The sequence below is a fragment of the Dasypus novemcinctus genome, chromosome 11 (assembly GCF_030445035.2).
Source record: "Dasypus novemcinctus isolate mDasNov1 chromosome 11, mDasNov1.1.hap2, whole genome shotgun sequence".
In the NCBI taxonomy this organism is placed as follows: domain Eukaryota; kingdom Metazoa; phylum Chordata; class Mammalia; order Cingulata; family Dasypodidae; genus Dasypus; species Dasypus novemcinctus.
In genome coordinates, this window is record NC_080683.1 from 18,933,378 (window position 1) to 18,951,031 (window position 17,654).

The 17,654-nt window shown below is 40.4% G+C and overlaps 1 pseudogene; it reads left to right on the plus strand.

Annotated features, from left to right (window-relative positions):
• The first annotated feature begins 3,656 nt into the window (after positions 1-3,656).
• Positions 3,657-5,217, plus strand: LOC101433686 (nuclear receptor subfamily 5 group A member 2 pseudogene; annotated as a pseudogene).
• The last annotated feature ends 12,437 nt before the right edge of the window (positions 5,218-17,654 follow it).

Here is a 17,654-nt window from a genome sequence, read left to right on the forward strand (position 1 = left end):
ATGCCGGGCCTGGTCTCTCCTTTTTTCCTCTGAAGACTCCATGGCCCATCTTCTTTCTATGTCAGCTGTAGGCTGGCATAGGACTCATTTCTCAGGGATTCTCAGCTTCTCTGTTCTCTTATAATGTTAGCTGTAAACTGTCAGGCAAATGGCTCATCTCTCCTTGGGGCTCCGGGATCAAAACTAACAAAGTTCTCTCTTCTTCTTCTTTTGTATCTTCTGTGTGTCTTCATGAGTGAGTGCCCATATATATCAGTCCACCCAGGGGGCAGGAACTTAACCTGAGTTACACCCCACTGCTGTGGTCGAATCAAAGCCCTAATCTTAACATAACTTAATCAAAGACATCTCAGCTGAATCTAATACAATCAAAGGGTATCATGCCCAGAAGAACAGATCAGTTTACAAACATAATCCATAGTTCTTTTCAGAATTCATACATAATATCAAACTGCTACAACCCCAGGTATTTGGCATCCTGTCAGTAGGCCTTATGTTGGAATAAATGATAAACTATCCCCACAATGTATTGGAGTTACACTCAGTTACAATTCTCCTACACATGGTTCTTAAGCCCCTTTTATTTGAACCTTTGTTAGCACTATACCTGTTAAATATGTGTCCCAGAGACTTAAATCTTCCGGCTGTTCATATGCCAGGTGAGCCTTGAATCACAGCAGCCAATACTACTACTAACAAAAGGATGATGACAGACAACGAAAGCCCAAGAAGCAGAGAGCATCTTCAACTGCAAGCAATGTATGGGTGGAAGGCAACAATGGACTAAAGTAGACTTATTATTATTTTAGTAATGGAAGAAATTGTAACATAGATATAAAGACAGTGGCCACCAGAAGTTCTGAGGGGAGGAAGAGGGAAGAATAGATGTAACATGGGGCAATTTGGGGACATTGGAATTGTTCTGCATAACACTGAAATGACAGATAAAATTCATTATACATTTTGTCAAAACCTATGAAATTGTATGTTGTGTGGTACATAGTGTATACCACAATGTAAACTATAGTCCATGGTTAGTGGCAATGCTTCAATGTGTTCATCAATTGTAACAAATGTACCACACTAATGAACGATGTTGTTAACAGTAAAAAGTGTGTGGGGGGGGGGAGTCAGATATATAGGAATCCTCCCCCACCCCTTTTTTTTAGGATAGGCAAGTGAGTAAAGAGTTTAGTAAGATATAAGAAAACTAGAAATAAGTACACAGCCTGAAAAAGGTTTGTGGGCATGCTTCAGGGTGAGATGTGCACTTGGGGCCCCACGGTAGGCCTTTTTAAAACCTTTCCTCCTCCCCAGCCCTGATGCTGGGGAATCCCCTATATTTTTGATGTAACATTTATGTAATCTAAAGCATCTTTAAAAATAATAATAATATTAATAATAATAGTGAGCAGATATGCCTCAAGTTGTTGAGTGCCTGCTTTCCACATAGGAGGTCCCAGGGTTGGTTCCTGGTGCCTCCTAAAAAATAAAAAAAAAATTAAGAAAAAAAACAAGCAAAACAAAACAAAAAGAACAACTCAGAGGAGCTGACGTGGCTCAGTTCCAGACATCTTCCCACATATGAGGTCCTGGGTTCAATCCCCAGCCCTAGGTAACTCAATAATAATAATAATAAGAGGAAAAAAAAAAAATAGCAAAGCCAGATAAAGGTATTACAAGAAAAGAAAATTACAGAAAAATTTCTGTTATTAATATAGATGCAAAAATCCTCAACAAACCCTTGCAAATTGAATCTAACAATCAAAAGAAATATACATCATGTTCAAGTGAGTTTTATCCCAGGTGTGCAAGGGTGGTTCAATATAAGAAAAGCAGCTAATCTATCACATCAACAAAATGAAGGGGAAAAAAAAACACATGCACAAAAGGCATTTTACAAAATTCAGCATCCTTTCTTGATAAATACATGTAGAAAAATAGGAATTGAAGGAAATTTCCTCAACATGATAAAGGCCATATATGAAAAACTCACAGATATCATAGTACTCAATGGTAAAAGACTGAGAGCTTTCCCTCTTAGATTTGGAGAAGACAAGGGTGCCACTGTCACCACTGTCATTAAACATGGTACTAGAAGTTCTAGCCAGAGAGATTAGTCAAAGGAAAGGAAAAAAGCATCCAAATTAGAAATGCAGAAGTAAAACTTTGGCTATTTGCATTTGGCATGATCTTATATACAGAAAGTCCTGAAAAACTACAACAAAGCTACTACAGCTACTAAACAAAGTTAGCAAAGTGGTGGTGTACAAGATCAGCATGCAAGAATCAGTAGTATTTCTATACACTAATACAGCAAGCTGAGAAGGCAATCGAGAAAAAAGTCCATTTACAATAGCAACAAAAAGAATAAAATATCTAGGAATAAATTTAACCAAGGATGTAAATGACTTTTAGACAGAAAATTTTAAAACACCGCAAAAAGAAATCAAAGAAGACCTTAATATATGGAGGGGCATTTTGTGTTCATGGATTGGGAGACTAAATATCATTAAGATGCAAATTCAACCCAAAATGATTTATTACAGCTTGTGGTGGTTTGGAACTGTATGTAACACAGAAAATCATGTTCTTCAAGATAATCCATTCATGTTTCTGTAAATCTATTGTAAATAGAATCTTTTGAATGGATACTTCCAATGTGTGGCCCAGGTATTAATCTTGTTACTGAAGTCCCTTATAAGTGGGATGAATAGAGAGAGAGAGAGAAAGGCACAGAAGCAAGAAGCTGATAGTAACAAAACCAAAATGAGAAGGGAAAGACCAGCAGACACCATCATGTGCCTTGGCATGTGACAGAGCAATTCAAGATTACCAGCAGCCAGATTTTGGGAAGAAAGCATTGCCTAATGATACTTTGATTTGGACATCTTTCTCAGTCTCAAACCTGTAAGCTTGTAAAGGGAGCAATCCCCATTGTTAAAGCCAGTGCAACATATTTCACGGTATTTACTTTGAGCAGATTAGCAAAACAAAGCACAGATTCAATGTGATCCTAATAAAAATTCCAACAGCCTACTTTACAGAAATGGAAAAAGCCAATTATCAAATTTATTTAGAAGAGTAAGGGGGCCTGAATAGCCAAAAAACATCTTGAGAAAGAAAAATGAAGTGGGAGGACTCATACTTCTTGACTTTAAAAAAGTATTACAAAGCTACTGTGGTCAAAACAGCATGGTACTGGTACACAGACACTCTGTCAACCAATGGACTCGAATGGAGAGCTAAGAAACAGACCCGGATTCCAAGCCACAGGGCGGGTGGACAGAGGAAGAAGTCCACCCAGTGGTCTCGCAGTAGAGGCAGCCCGGCTGCCACTTTGGCTAGGCGGCAGAGCTGGGCGGCGTGGACCCCGGCCAGGGCAGCTGTGCTCTCGCCACAGCCGCCGCCTCCACACTTGCCCACCGAGCCAGGGTACCCAGAGGCCTCCATCTCGGCCTGGTCTCCTAGTCCCCCACTTCCTCCTAGCAGCTCCGGAGCTACAAGACAGGACGGGGCGCAGGAGGCCGACAGCACGCCAGCTAGCGGGTGGGTGAGCGAGCACCCCGGTCGCCCCTTCCCTCTCTCTGCAGGAGGTGAATCTTGTGCTGCCCGCGTCCTGTGCTTGGCCTCTGGATGGACACGGAACTGCCCGCGGCCGCTTTGTCATGCTGCCCAAAGTGGAGATGGAAGCCCCGGGTCCGCTTTCATCCCATGGGGACCGGGGGCAGATGCCGGAAAACATGCAAGAGTTAGGAAACTTGTGTTCAACGGTGGTCAGTTTAAAATGTTAACAAAGGAGTTTGGAATTATTTTTAACTTGGGACATATGAAGTGCATGCTCACTGAAGCAAAAAGATGTTTTATTTTCACCGTGTAAAAACTGTTCTTTTCAGTATGACCTGGTGTTTCAGTTTAAAAGGTGAATTACTCCCACGAAGAAGCTCAGGAAGAGCTGTCATGTGTGCAGATAGTGTCCGGGTGCCATCACCGACTTCTCACCTGTGCAAGCGGCAAGGGATTTTTAAAGCAAGCAGTCCAAAATAATCAAAGTTACACACGTATAGGAAACCGAACTGCCAGCTTGACAAAACACTGTTGACTTTAAAAATGTCTGCGTGTTGGAATGAAGCTAGAAGCTGTAACGGCTGACCGAATGTGCAGAGGAAGGAATAACTCTGGGCCCATGTACAAGAGAGACAGGGCACAGAAGCAACAGAAAAAAAGCCCTCATCCCAGCCAGTGGACTTAAGCTAGAAACCATGTCTCAGGTGATCAAGCAATGGCCTCTGACCAGACCACCTCCTCTGCAATTCAGAACATCTACTCTGCCTCCAACAGACCATGACAGAAGTCCCCTTGTGATACCTCCATTAGCATGACAATGCCACCTCATGGCAGCCTGCAAGGTTACCAAACATATGGCTACTTTCCTAGCTGGGCCATCAAGTCTGAGTTCCCAGACCCCAAGTTGATCATGGGCTGTTCCTACAGATAGTTACCAGACAAACTCCCTGACCAGCATCCCACATCTGATACTGGAACTTTTGAACTATGAGCCACATGACCCTCAAGTACAGGCCAAAATCATGACTTATTTGCAGCAAGAGCAAGCTAACCGGAGCAAGTGTGAAAAGTTAAGCACGTTTGGCCTTATGTGCAAAATGACCAATCAAACTCTATTTTCCGTTGTTGAGTAGGCCAGGAATAGTACCTTCTTCAGAGAACTTAAGGTTGGTGACCAAATGCAGCTGCTTCAGAACTGCTGGAGTGAGCTCTTAGTTCTTGACCCCATTTAATGACACGTGGTACATGGAAAAGGATCAATCTTCTTGGTTCCTGGGAAACAAGTGGACTATTCCATAATAGCATGAGTCAAGCATAGGCATTAGTGAGGCAAAGCTTCGTTCCCTACAGTTTGATCAATGAGAGTTTGTGTGTCTGAAATTCTTGGGCTCTTTAGTTTAGATATCAAAAACCTTGAGAACTTTCAGCTAGTTAAAGGTGTCTAGGAACAAGTAAATGCTGCCCTGCCGGACTATACAATGTGCAACAACCTACAGCAAACAAAGAAATGTGGGTAGCTACTTCTTTAATTACCAGAAATCTGGGCTGTCAGCATGCAGGCTGAGAATACCTCTACTACAAAAACACCTGAATGGAGATATACCATATAAAAATCTCCCCATTGTAATGTTACATGCAAAAAGACCCTAAGTTACAATCCCTAAGAGCTCTGTTTTCAAAACAAAGAGATTGCGGGTGGGGGAGAAGAAAAGTAAATACTCGGCAATAGTCCAAGCAATACTATTAACTTGGTTTAAAGATATTAACTTAAAAAGGCATAATAGTCAAATACTTAATAGCATATAAATAATGTATCAGGTTATTTGTATTGCAGACTTTGAACTGAATGTTTTACATCCCCAAAGGATTCCATATAAAAGAAATTGTAGTGGAGTGGATTGAACTCACAGATGGATATCGCACCATGTCAGAATAAAAAGGACAGAAAAATTCTTGTATATTAAAACTGACGTCTGCTATGAAGAAATTTAGGAACTGATCTGTGTTATTAATTAGGCTTATACAGCAAGCTGTCTGAGCTCACAGAATCCCTCCATGGTAAAGCTGAAATGAAAACAATTCTCAAGAATGCATCCGCTGCACCTACAACAGCCCCTCCCTCTTCCTTCCAAGGACCTAGCACCTTCTGCCCTGTGATCATGGAATTCGTCCTGAGAACCTGTGCTCAGCCAAACCCAGTAAGAGCTCCACCAAGTCATGAAACGCCTAATTTTGAATGTTCATATCTTAAACCTGCAAACAGCTAATAAGAATAGTATTAATATAGATTGCCATTTTAAATATGTTCTGAGGTTTGTTTTGTCACATGTTCATAATTTTTTAAAAGATCAGGCAGTATCCCTCTTCTAGTCTTATATAAGCATTAATTAACATTAAAGGAAATGACTACAAACTTTTAGAGAAATGCTTCATAGCTAAAGCAACTTAGATTGTATTTCAGCTATTACTGTTGAAATGTGGCTTTGGCATTGCTAGATTTCATAAAAATTTCTTGCCAGAAGGCTTGTTAGGATACATCAGTCTTTTAGCCGTCTAAGTTTGTAGTTCATCGAAAAATAATCTGGGGTGGCAATAGTTCCAAGAAGTTCAAAACAAAATCAAAGCATATTAAGTGATGCAAAAGGAAAAGAAAGGATGAACTGATCAATGGATTGATTCAAGTTTCATTCTTGTTGCAACCGAACATGCCCTAAACATGGAATAGAAAGGATGCTTTTTCATATATGACATGGAAAGATATTATGGTAACTGAAATCTTCACCAAAAGGGCAAGGGAGGGCGGTACTGACCTTTCTAAGTCATAGACCAAAGTCTTCCCTAGACCAAATATTAGAGGACAAACAATTGCAAACAAACCTTTCCAAATAATATCAGTATTAATGTGTAATGCCAAAGCCTTGAAAGTCTTGCCTTATTTCATGATTCTAAAAGGTAGCCGTGCAGATGTGGATTAACATTTGCTTAAAATAAAGTATTAAACTTTAAAGTCAAATGAAACATAATGTTGACTTTCTTTGGATCCTATGGGGGAAGCTGTGGGGGAACTCTGATATTACAAAATTGCAAAAGCAGTAATTTCTTACTGTTATTTTTCTGATTGGTAATTATTTTTAACAATATCTAATTATTTTATGTCATTAAACACTAAAATAAAAAAGGGGAATCTCATTTAGACTTTAAATTTTTGAAATTATCAGTGACACAGTCACTTGCAGAAACGGTTAAAAAAAAAAAACCCATCTCCTGATCTCAGCTTTCTCATAAATGCTTCTGGCTTTTGAATAGTTTATTTATATTGTATATCATAGTTTCAAGTATAGACAATTATGATGCTAATTTATTGTTCCTTGGTCTTTGTATGAGATATCACCAAGACTGAAGACACCAAATATGTGTGTTTACTGTAGCATGTTTTCAAGTTAGTGGAACATAGTTCAGGGACTTGGAAGGGTCTTAATGAATTAAAATCACTCACTTCACTGAATTTCTGTAAATTTTCATAATTTTTACTATAGTTTATTTAATATTTATTATAAATTATGAGATTTATAGATTCCTCTGTTTTCAAGTAAGTTCAACAAGGTAGAGTCTTACCTGGTTTTCCTTTCCAAACACTGTAAGTTGTATGCCAAGGATATTAGTTATGACTTCTGTGCATACAAAGAGGACTATTTTATTACTTTTACTAATTACCGCTAATACTCATCCACATGAAAGGTACACATTAGCTAAGGTGGGCATCTATATCTCCTCTTACAGAGTCTTAGTCACCTGTTGTTTATCTTCATGGTTCAAATAATAATAAAAACCAGCTGACCAAAGGAGCTGATGTGGCTCGAGCAATTGGGCACTAGCTTCCCACATGGGAGGTCCCGGGTTTGTTCCTGGTGCCTTCTGAGAAAACGAGCAGACAATGAGCAGACAAACAAGGAAGCAATTGCAGGGAGGGGGGGGGAAAGGAATAGACTTTTTTTTTTAATTTAAAAATAAAGTATTTTAATAAACAAAAAATAGCTGACCAGAATGTGATATTCAAAGTAAGAAATAGAGCATCAGCATCATGCTTTTCCTAGTTATAAACCTAGTTGGCCAGAAGCCAGGAGGTGGAGAGGACCGTTTTGCCAGCAGTTGGTGAGATGGGTCCATCACGTATATATAACATGGATGGAGATGCCTAGATCATTTTGGGGGTTGGGAAGTTATTTCAAGGGTGTTTAACATTGCAGGACACATTCTTAAAATCAGTGTTTTCTTACCTTAAATATACAGTATTTCCCACTAAATATAAAAACCTAGAACATGTCAAAAAGCTGTATTCTAACTGTTAGAAAGAGTGGCAACATGGAGAGTTAAGTCCACACACTGCTGCTGACATTGAGGACAGAAGCTGATAATCAAGACTGTGCCACTGCCAGGGTCTGTGAGCCCTGCAAAGTTGGCAAATGAAATTTCTCTAATGTTAATTGTTAACCAGTTGATAAACAGGCATTTACTTAATTGCCTTATCAATTACAGGAGTGAGTAAAAGCAAACTCAAGTTGAAAGGTTCTTGGTTTAGCTTCATTTGTTATAGTTGGTCTTGTTTGAAAACAGACAATCTGTAATTCTGTATATTTGTATTGCAGACCTGCAGTTGCCTTCAGTTTGAATCTATGAGATGTTTAGAGTGTGAAGTTGGCTACTTGTTGACATTTTCTTGCTGAATCAGTGAAATACATATTGTTATATCAGTGCTTGCCAGGAATTTCTCAACAAAATGGAATTTTTTCAGTATGTCAATAAATATTGATATTCTCAGACTGTACCCGTTAAGTACATCTCTGAACATCACTGCACCCCGTAGTTAATGGTCCACATCATAGCCCACACTCTCCCACATTCCATCCAGTGGGCCCTGGGGGGATCTACAATGTCCCGTAATTGTCCGTGAAGCACCACCCAGGATGACTCCACTCCCGAAAACGCCTCCACATCTCATCTCTTCCTCCCATTTCCCAAACCCAGCAGCCACCATGGCTACCCTTCCCACACCCATTCCACATTTTCTCTGTGGACATTGGATTGGTTGTGTCCATTGCACATCTATATCAAGTGGGGGCTTAGATTCCACATGGATACTGGATGCACTCCTCCTGCTTTCAGTTGTAGACACTCTAGGCTCCATGGTGTGGTGGTTGACCTTCTTCAACTCCATGTTAGCTGAGTGGGGTAAGTCCAATAAATCAAAGTGTAGGAGCTGAAGTCTGTTAAGGCTCTGGGCCTGGGTGTCATATTATCAGTCCAGAGATTCAAATCCCCTAAATATATCTTAAACCCCAGCACCAACTACAATTCCAATAAAGTAGCATGCAAGTCTTGTGAGAAGAGATCCCCTCTGAGTCCAATTCCATCATGCAGAAACACCAGATCCAAAGAAGGGCCATCTGACATGGCAGTGAACCCCATCTGCCATGACCATAGAACCCGTGGGTCTCTTTATCCCTCAAAAGAACCATTACCTGGGGTTGTATCTACTTTATCTGTCTCTTAGACTCTGCTCAGTTGTGCATAAGGGCATTCCTTCTGACAACCTCCAGACTCTTTTTTAGAGACTCGTAGCCATATAAACTCATTTCTCCTTTCCATTTCCCCCTTACATTAGGTCAAACAGCATTTTGAAGTCATGTTATTATATGTAGACAGGGATATTCTGCTGATCCGTACTGAACCTTTAATTCAAGGTCATTTTCTAGTTGCATCTTCAGCTGGTATGTGGTAGTGATCCCTCGGTGCCAGGGAGGCTCATCCCCGGGTGTCATGTCCCACGCTGGGGGGAATGCACTGCATCTACATGCTGAGTTTGGCTGTGAGAGTGGCCACATTTGAGTAACATGAAGGCTGTCAGGAGGAAACTCCCAGGCACAGTGCTACTCTAGGCCTTGTTCTTATTGCAGGTGTATAGGCTCAAAAGCATAGCCATTAGTATCAGGAGCCCACTGTTGGGCCCTCCTTCCTTCCTGGTTCTTGCCGTTGCATCTGGGGGACTGCCGCTGCTCCCCCAGGGTCCACGACAGTGACCCCCCAGCCAGGGGCCCAGTACCCCCCCCCCAGCTGTTATTTTTAATTGTTTCCACTATGAGTATATCTAGAGATTACTATATACCCTGGGCATATACCCTGTATAACTCCCTGTCAACCATATATATCCTGTCAATAACATAGCTGGTTTTCTTGAAGAAAGGGTGATTATCTATAATCCAAAATTATTCTCAACCAGAAGGGCTATGTGGCAGTCACTTGTGGGCTTTACCAAACAATATCTGGTCACCTCTTCTACCTGTCCCCATACCTTCCAGCCACAATATTTTAGAATATCATTCTATAGAAATCATCATAAATCAGCTGGGTTGTGTTTCCTAAATCCCTTGGCTTATCAAAACCTAGAAAGAGAAGCAAAGTGTTTACAGGTATATGTACTTTGATAATGTTTCATAGATGATTCTCAAATGCCACTTGATGAAGAACCATTGCTTTAGCAGTATAGGATTTGTGATGAAAGACCCTGGGGTCAAAAGATGACATCTTTGGGAAAATCATTCCAGGATTAGTGCAATATTATCTAAAGTCCAAAATTCCAGAACACCAAGGCTGCCCTGTTGAAATAGTGGGAAAGGGAAGAAACTTTTTACTGCCACCTGCCATCGGGAAATATACTTGCATTTTCTTCATTTCATCCTTACACAATCTTTGGGAAAAGCATGTTTATCACCATCTTGTAAATGGAGGAAAAATCAGGCTTAAAATGTTAAGTTACCTGCTCACTCAAGGACAAAATACTATATACAGTGGTATGTGCATATATTTGTTTTTCATGTTTTTCACCTAAGCAGAAAAGGATAATAAGTTTGAAGTTCTGATAACCTGCTTACTTTTTAATAGATTGTATGAGGAGTGGCATTTGTCACCACGGTGAGTGAAAGGATTAGAAAAGAGTGGAAAATAACAGGTAAATTTTAAAATAAAAAAGTTGTAAGTTGAAGTTGCAAACTGTAACTTAAATGCCTTTGTAAACTCAGTAGTGGTGCCTGCCTAATTGTGAAGATATACTTTTAAGCTATGAGAGAGACTTTAGAAAGTTTAGTTAGCTTTTAATGATTCATTCAATTCCCTGTGGGTTAATAAAACACAAAATACTTCCTGAAAGTTTAAATTTAGTCTACAAAATTGGACTATGAAAACCTGTGAACAATTGAAATAATTCCATGTTTTATTTTAACATAAATTTTAGAGAATTCTTTTGCTTGGCTTTCAGTGTTATATGTGTAATTATAGACTATCACAATGATCACTTAAATTCTTTTTTGACTGCTATGTTTGAGAAATTCTTTAAGGCAATATATGGAAAGAAATCAGATTATATGTTTGGCTGTAATTTTTAGTTTTTTACATTTCAGATATAATTGTCCTTGTGAGAGGTGGCTAAAGTGGTCTCCAAAAGCAGTTTTGTGGGAGGTGGACTTGGCCCAATGGATAGGGTGTCTGCCTACCACATGGGAGGTCCACAGTTCAAACCCCGGGCCTCCTTGACCCGTGTGGTGAGCTGGCCCATGCACAGTGCTGATGCACGCAGGGAGTGCTGTGCCATGCAGGGGTGTCCCCTGCATAGGGGAGCCCCACACACAAGGAGTGCACCCTGTAAGGAGATCCGCCCAGCGCGAAAGAAAGTGCAGCCTGCCCAGGAATGGCACCACACACAGAGAGCTGACACAGCAAGATGACACAACAAGGGGAGATACATATTCCCGGTGCCGCTGATGAGGATGGAAGTGGTCACAGAAGAACGTACAGTGGGTGGACACAGAGGGCAGACAACGGGGTGGGGGGGAGAGAAATAAATAAAAAATAAATCTTTAAAAAAAACACAGGGCAGCGGACTTGGCCCAGTGGTTAGGGCCTCCGTCTACCACATGGGAGGTCTGCGGTTCAAACCCCGGGCCTCTTTGACCCTTGTGGAGCTGGCCCACATGCAGTGCTGATGTGCGCAAGGAGTGCTGTGCCACACGGGGTGTCCCTGCATAGGGGAGCCCCACGCGCAAGGAGCGCGCCCCATAAGGAGAGCCACCCAGCACAAAAGAAAGTGCAGCCTGCCCAGGAATGGCGCCGCCCACACAGAGAGCTGACACAACAAGATAATGCAACAAAAAGAAACACAGAATCCCATGCTGCTGACAACAACAGAAGTGGACAGAGAAGATGCAGCAAATAGACACAGAACAGACAACCAGGTTGGGGGGGGGAAAGGGAGAGAAAGAAATAATATATAAATCTTAAAAAAAAAACACACACAAAAAAAACAAAAGCAGTTTTGTGCCCTTGGTAGATAAAAAACTAGGCATATCTAGCAGTAAAAAGGGCTAGGGTCAGGGGGAAGGGATAGGAATTGAGAGGAGGCCAAAATATCAGCCTACTGCAATCTAGAGATAACCAATGTTATCCACTTAAAACATACAAATTATAAAGTAAGTTCACTGTAACACTGATTACAGTAGGCAGCAAAGTATTCAAAGCAGTTTAAATGTTTTTTTTAGGAGTGCACTATTAACATAAATTATTCAACACCCAGAGAACAGAATACATGTAATTAATTTAAACAATGAGGTAGATTTAGAAATAGTAACATGCAAAGATGTTCAAAATAAGTAGTTATATTTTTTAAAAATTAAAAAAATAAGTTGAAATAAATGTTTAAATTACTAGTATGTTAGGTAACAATACGTATGAAATTCTCTTCCTTAGGTATTTTTTTTATCCATTTCTGTATCATTTGAAATAAGGGAGGAAAAGTCCCTAAGTCGCTTTGTGATCTTGCCTTGTGAGTTTGTGACATTCTGCAACTCACTCTAGGTTTCAGGACTTCTATCCTCATCACAATTCAATACATTCATTTATAAAATTACATACATTTGTGGAGCACCCAAAATGTACCAGGCACTGCACAAGGAACGGAAGACTGGAAGTTGACAGTACAAGGTCTCTGCAGTCAAGGGTTTCCTATTGCACTAGGAGAAACAGTCCTCTAAACGTTATGTACAATACAGTGGGGTCAACGGATTTAGTCAGTTTACAGGACCTTTTGACACTCTGACATTTATTTTTGAAGTTTTATTTCTACCTCTTCTTTTTTAGTAAGCTCTTAGTTGATACATGCATCCAAAGAGGGTAAAAATTGTAAGTTTTAAGCTCAAATAATTTTAACAACATGAACATATCCATGTAACAAGCACCCAAATCAAGGAGCAAACCATTCCCAGCTTCTAAAAACCCCCTTTTCCCTTCCCAGTCCCTATTCTACCCCCAAGTATAACTACTATCTCACCACTTTGAGATTTTTTGAGTCCATGGATTACCAAATACAATGTTAATTTAAATTAAACCCTATTGTGAAATCTTCATTACAAATTAATTTTATCTGGCAAACTCCATTAATTTATGTAATTGTTGGCTTAATTTCTATTTTTCCATATGGATATTTATTTAGTCAAATTATTTCATTGGGATCAATTCTGTATATAAATTTTCCAACAAAGATTTGATTGGCTTAACATTCTGTCTGTATCAAATTTTACTAATATCTTTTGCTTTTATGACATTCTACCAACTAACTCCAATTCCCAAAGTAAATTTTGCAGACATAAATTTCATCATGAAGACTGAGGTCTTCTGAAAATTTTTATCAATTATAATCAGCTATGTCTAGTTTTAGCTATCGGGTTTATTTTGTGTTGTAACAGTGATTGCAATTATCAGCTAAAATACTGAAGGTTTGTATTTATTTCTTAATTAACCTAGACAAAAAGGTGATGAACAAGTCCCATATACTTACCATTTCATGAATAATGTAAAAACTATCCACATCTTTAAAGAGGCAATGAATAAATGCTGGTTCAAAACAGCAAGGCAGGGACGCGGATTTGGCCCAACGGTTAGGGCATCCGCCTACCACATGGGAGGTCCAAGGTTCAAACCCTGGGCCTCCTGACCCGTGTGATGAGCTGGCCCATGCGCAGTGCTGATGCGCGCAAGGAGGGCCCTGCCACACAGGGGTGTACCCCACGTGGGGGAACCCCACCCGCAAGGAGCGCACCCAGTGAGGAGAGCCGCTCAGCATGAAAAATATGCAGCCTGCCCAGGAATGGCGCCGCACACACAGAGAGATGATGCAGCAAGATGACGCAGATTCCCAGTGCCGCTGACAAGAATACAAGTGGACACAGAAGAACACACAGCAAATGGGGGATGGGAGGTGAGGGGGGAAGAACGGGGAGAGAAATAAATAAAAAAATAAAAGACACAAACCAAAAAAAACAGCAGGGCAAAATGTCCCTGAGTCAAAATGTTTTCAGGTACACAATACCAGCTTTGGCTTTTAGCTTTCTCTTCTACCTGGGAAGAAATTTACAATTATATCAAGTGATATTTCTTTAGAGTTTCCAATGCATTAGGCTCTGTGCTGACTTATGCTCTCACTTTTTCTTCTGAATTTCCCCATGAAACTGGTAGGTACTATTATTATCTTTATTTTATAGATAAGGAACTTGGTTCCGAGAAAATTTTAATAATTTATCCAAAAAATGGTGGGGTTAAAGACTCCATATTCTACAGCCTGAACCACTATATAATCTTACTACCTTCCATAAAGAATGGTAAGATAGCTCAAAGTTGAAGACAAGCAAGTCTTCATAGTGTGGAAAGGAACAAGGAATAGCAGGGAGCTGTGGAAGCAATAAAGGAGAACATTCAAAGTGGAAGTATAGATAAGAGGTATAGACAAGAGGAATGAATCAATATACATTGCCTATATGACAAGGGTGGGGGGGCTGGATTAAATCGAAGATCCAATATTCCAATTGTAATCTTTCATAACTTTAAATGTATGTTATGTGTCCCACAATGTACATTACTATGAAATGATTCAGGTCCTAAGATTCCACTAAATTCCAATGTTTTCACATTGGAATTTGCACTTGCCAGCAGGATGGGTGCTAAAACAATGGCTGAAAGGGTAGTTAAATAATAATAATTTTACTAAGAGCTTACTACAAGCCAGGTCCTTGACAAGCATCATATAAACTAATTTGGATTATTTACTTATAAAATATTTATTTATGTATAAAATAATTTCTAGAAACCCTATAGGATAATTCTATACTAGTTTCATCACTTATTTTATATATGAAGAAACCACGACACACAGGCTAAGTTAACTGCCGCAGGTCACATAGCTATAACTTAGGAGGTCCTCTGGTCTGATTTCAAAATGCACTACAAGAGGTAAGTCTACTAACTTGCCCCCTTGCAACTGAGGGTTAAGAATTAAGAAATTCAAAGAAAAAGAATATTGCTTTAAACACATGTTTAATTCTAGGAGAGTAATCTTATAAAGCAGTAACTTGTCTTCCAACAAATGTGGAAAGATATTAAAAAAACAGTATAAAATAGTTCAAAATACTGTGGACTCATTAATTTGACTTAAATTTGGGGAAGCTCTTCACTAATAAAAATATATGATTTTCGAAAAAAAAAAAGAATTAAGAAATAATTTTGGCTACTAAATCATTATATGGATGTGTTTACATCATAAAATAGCAAAGGTTAATACCTGAAATTACTGATGCTAGTGGTCCCACTCTTGTATATGGTTACTCTATCCTTGAACCTCACCCTTGTGTAGGCTTACTATTGTGATGGCAATTCTAGATTGAGCTCACCCTTGGGTATGCTTACTACTGGGATGGTAACCACTCCACCCTCCACCATTTAATATCCATGTGGAAAGCCTTGTGACTGACCTCTACTCTGTACTTTCTATCTCAGAACTTTGATCTCTGAAAATAATTGTAACTTTGTAACTCCCCCTGGTTGGGGGTCCACCCCTAGCTTGTTCAACCCTTTAATGTTTATTAATGAAGGAAACTGAAACTGTCCAGCTCCACCCCAATTATTCATTAGTACTCTGTGTTATATTAGAATTTCTGCAGATCAGAGAGGCATTTTGGGGGCCATCTAAGGCAACTGATCTTTGCTTGCATAACCAAATAAACTTTTTCTCTCTTTGAAATCCCGGTGTCTCAGAAATTGGCTTTAAAGATGCAGCATGAGAAAAGAGCCCACTTTTGCTTGTTATCACCATAACTTGAAAATACTGTAAAATCACTGTTTACCTAGTTGCTGCTCCCTTCCTAATGAAGCAGCCCAATAAGACTGGGAATTAATAGATGGATCTGGAACCTGGCAGAGAGTCCATGTGGACAACAGCAATCCCAAGTGGCTGCTGGAAGACCCTCTCCCCAGATTCTGCCACTCAGAAGACTTCCTCCAGAATCAGGAGTAGCCTCAGATATTCCCCCCAAGGACTTTATCACTGGGCCCTCCTGGGAGATTGATGGGGGAAATAAGCAATTAAGGTGGTAACCAGCTGGAACTCCTCCCCTGCCATTAGCATAGGGGTGGAATAATCAGCAGTTTAAAAAGCGGTGCAGGGCCTGAGTTCTCTCTGTCCTGCTCTCTTGCCTCTGGACCTCGGCTCCAGCTGCTTCTACCCTGCTTGGATCACTACACAAGTAAAACCTGGGCATTTATGACCTATAATGGGGAATTGTAGCCTATAAATCAGCCCTCTTTATCACTTTCACCCCTTCCTCTCTACTTGGGCCCCCTGCTCTGTTATTTTCTCCCATTTCTCTTCCCTCCCTACCTGAATAAATTACTGGCCTAACTCACCTGAGGTGCTCTTGAAATTCATTTCTCCAGCACAGTCAAAGAACCTAACTGAAATCAGGTACCACTACCTTGTCCTGAGGTAATCCAATAGGTAGAACTAAGGTAATGTATGCCTGTCTTGGTGGAGCTTGATAACTTCTCACTCACTCCTTCAATTAACCCAAAGTCACCCAGTTTGAGCCAGGCTATCTACTTGGTGCTGAGGACACAGAAATGGAAAAGACACCATTCCTTCTCTCAAGGAGCACTCAATTTAGCAGAAGTGAAAAGTATCAAAAGTATGTTGCAGTCTGATAGGTGTTCTAGAAGTAAGTTCAAGGAAATGTGGAGGAAGTAATCACCTCAGGTAGTCATGGGGAAGACTTAAAAGAGCTTTGAGTCATTCACTGGGCTATTTTGCTGAGCACTTACTGGGATCCAAGGATTCACAACGTTATTAATGCCTCAAAGTAGTCATTCTAATGTAAGGAAATCCACTCCAATATTTGTAATATGGGGGGAACTGCCACTTTATAAAGCCAGTTTTTATTAAGAATTAGTGAATTCAGTTTGCGATGAAGTCTTTTAAGAATTTAAAGGACAAAAGTCCAAAGAAGAAATCCTGTTTTACGTAATAGAGTAAGGGTTTGAAGTAATATTTATTCATTCCTCTTTAGCTCCTTTCATGAGTCCATTTCGGTGTTAGCTCTGTGAATAAGTTGAGAGTAAGGACGCACCTCTCTACCTTCAAGGTCAGTTCCAGGGTTAGGCAAACAAAACCCATAGAGGGTTAATCAAGGGGGGAGGAAACATTTAGCAATCTCCATATGTTCTCATATTTTGTTCCAACTCTCTTAACAAGTCTGTCAATTCAGACGCGTTAAAAGTTTCATAAAGAATAGAGGTTAGGCAATTTGCGCAACACCAGGAGTACATTCTGCACAAACCGCCCCCACCAACACCTCGTGGGGCGCCTGCGCATCTCACTGTCTCAGTCAAGGACGAAGGACTGCTGGAGGTCGCTCCCTGCAGGCTGGCTGGGGCGCCTCAGGGCCTAAGGCTTGGTAACCAGCCGTTGAGGCCTCCGTTTTTCGTTCCTTTTCTCATGGGGAACTCCAATGACTAGCACCATGCCAGGCACACAGCGCTCAAAAACTATTAATCGAATGGTGGAAAGGGATATAACTTTTCCGTCTGACCCTCAAGACAGCCCCAAAGCCAAACCTTCACCTTGCACACTCTCCACCTCACAGCCTCCTGAACGTCTCCCGAATCAGCCCCTTACCCACCTCCCCACCCCTCGGCCGCCAGCCCGCCGCTTCCGCTTC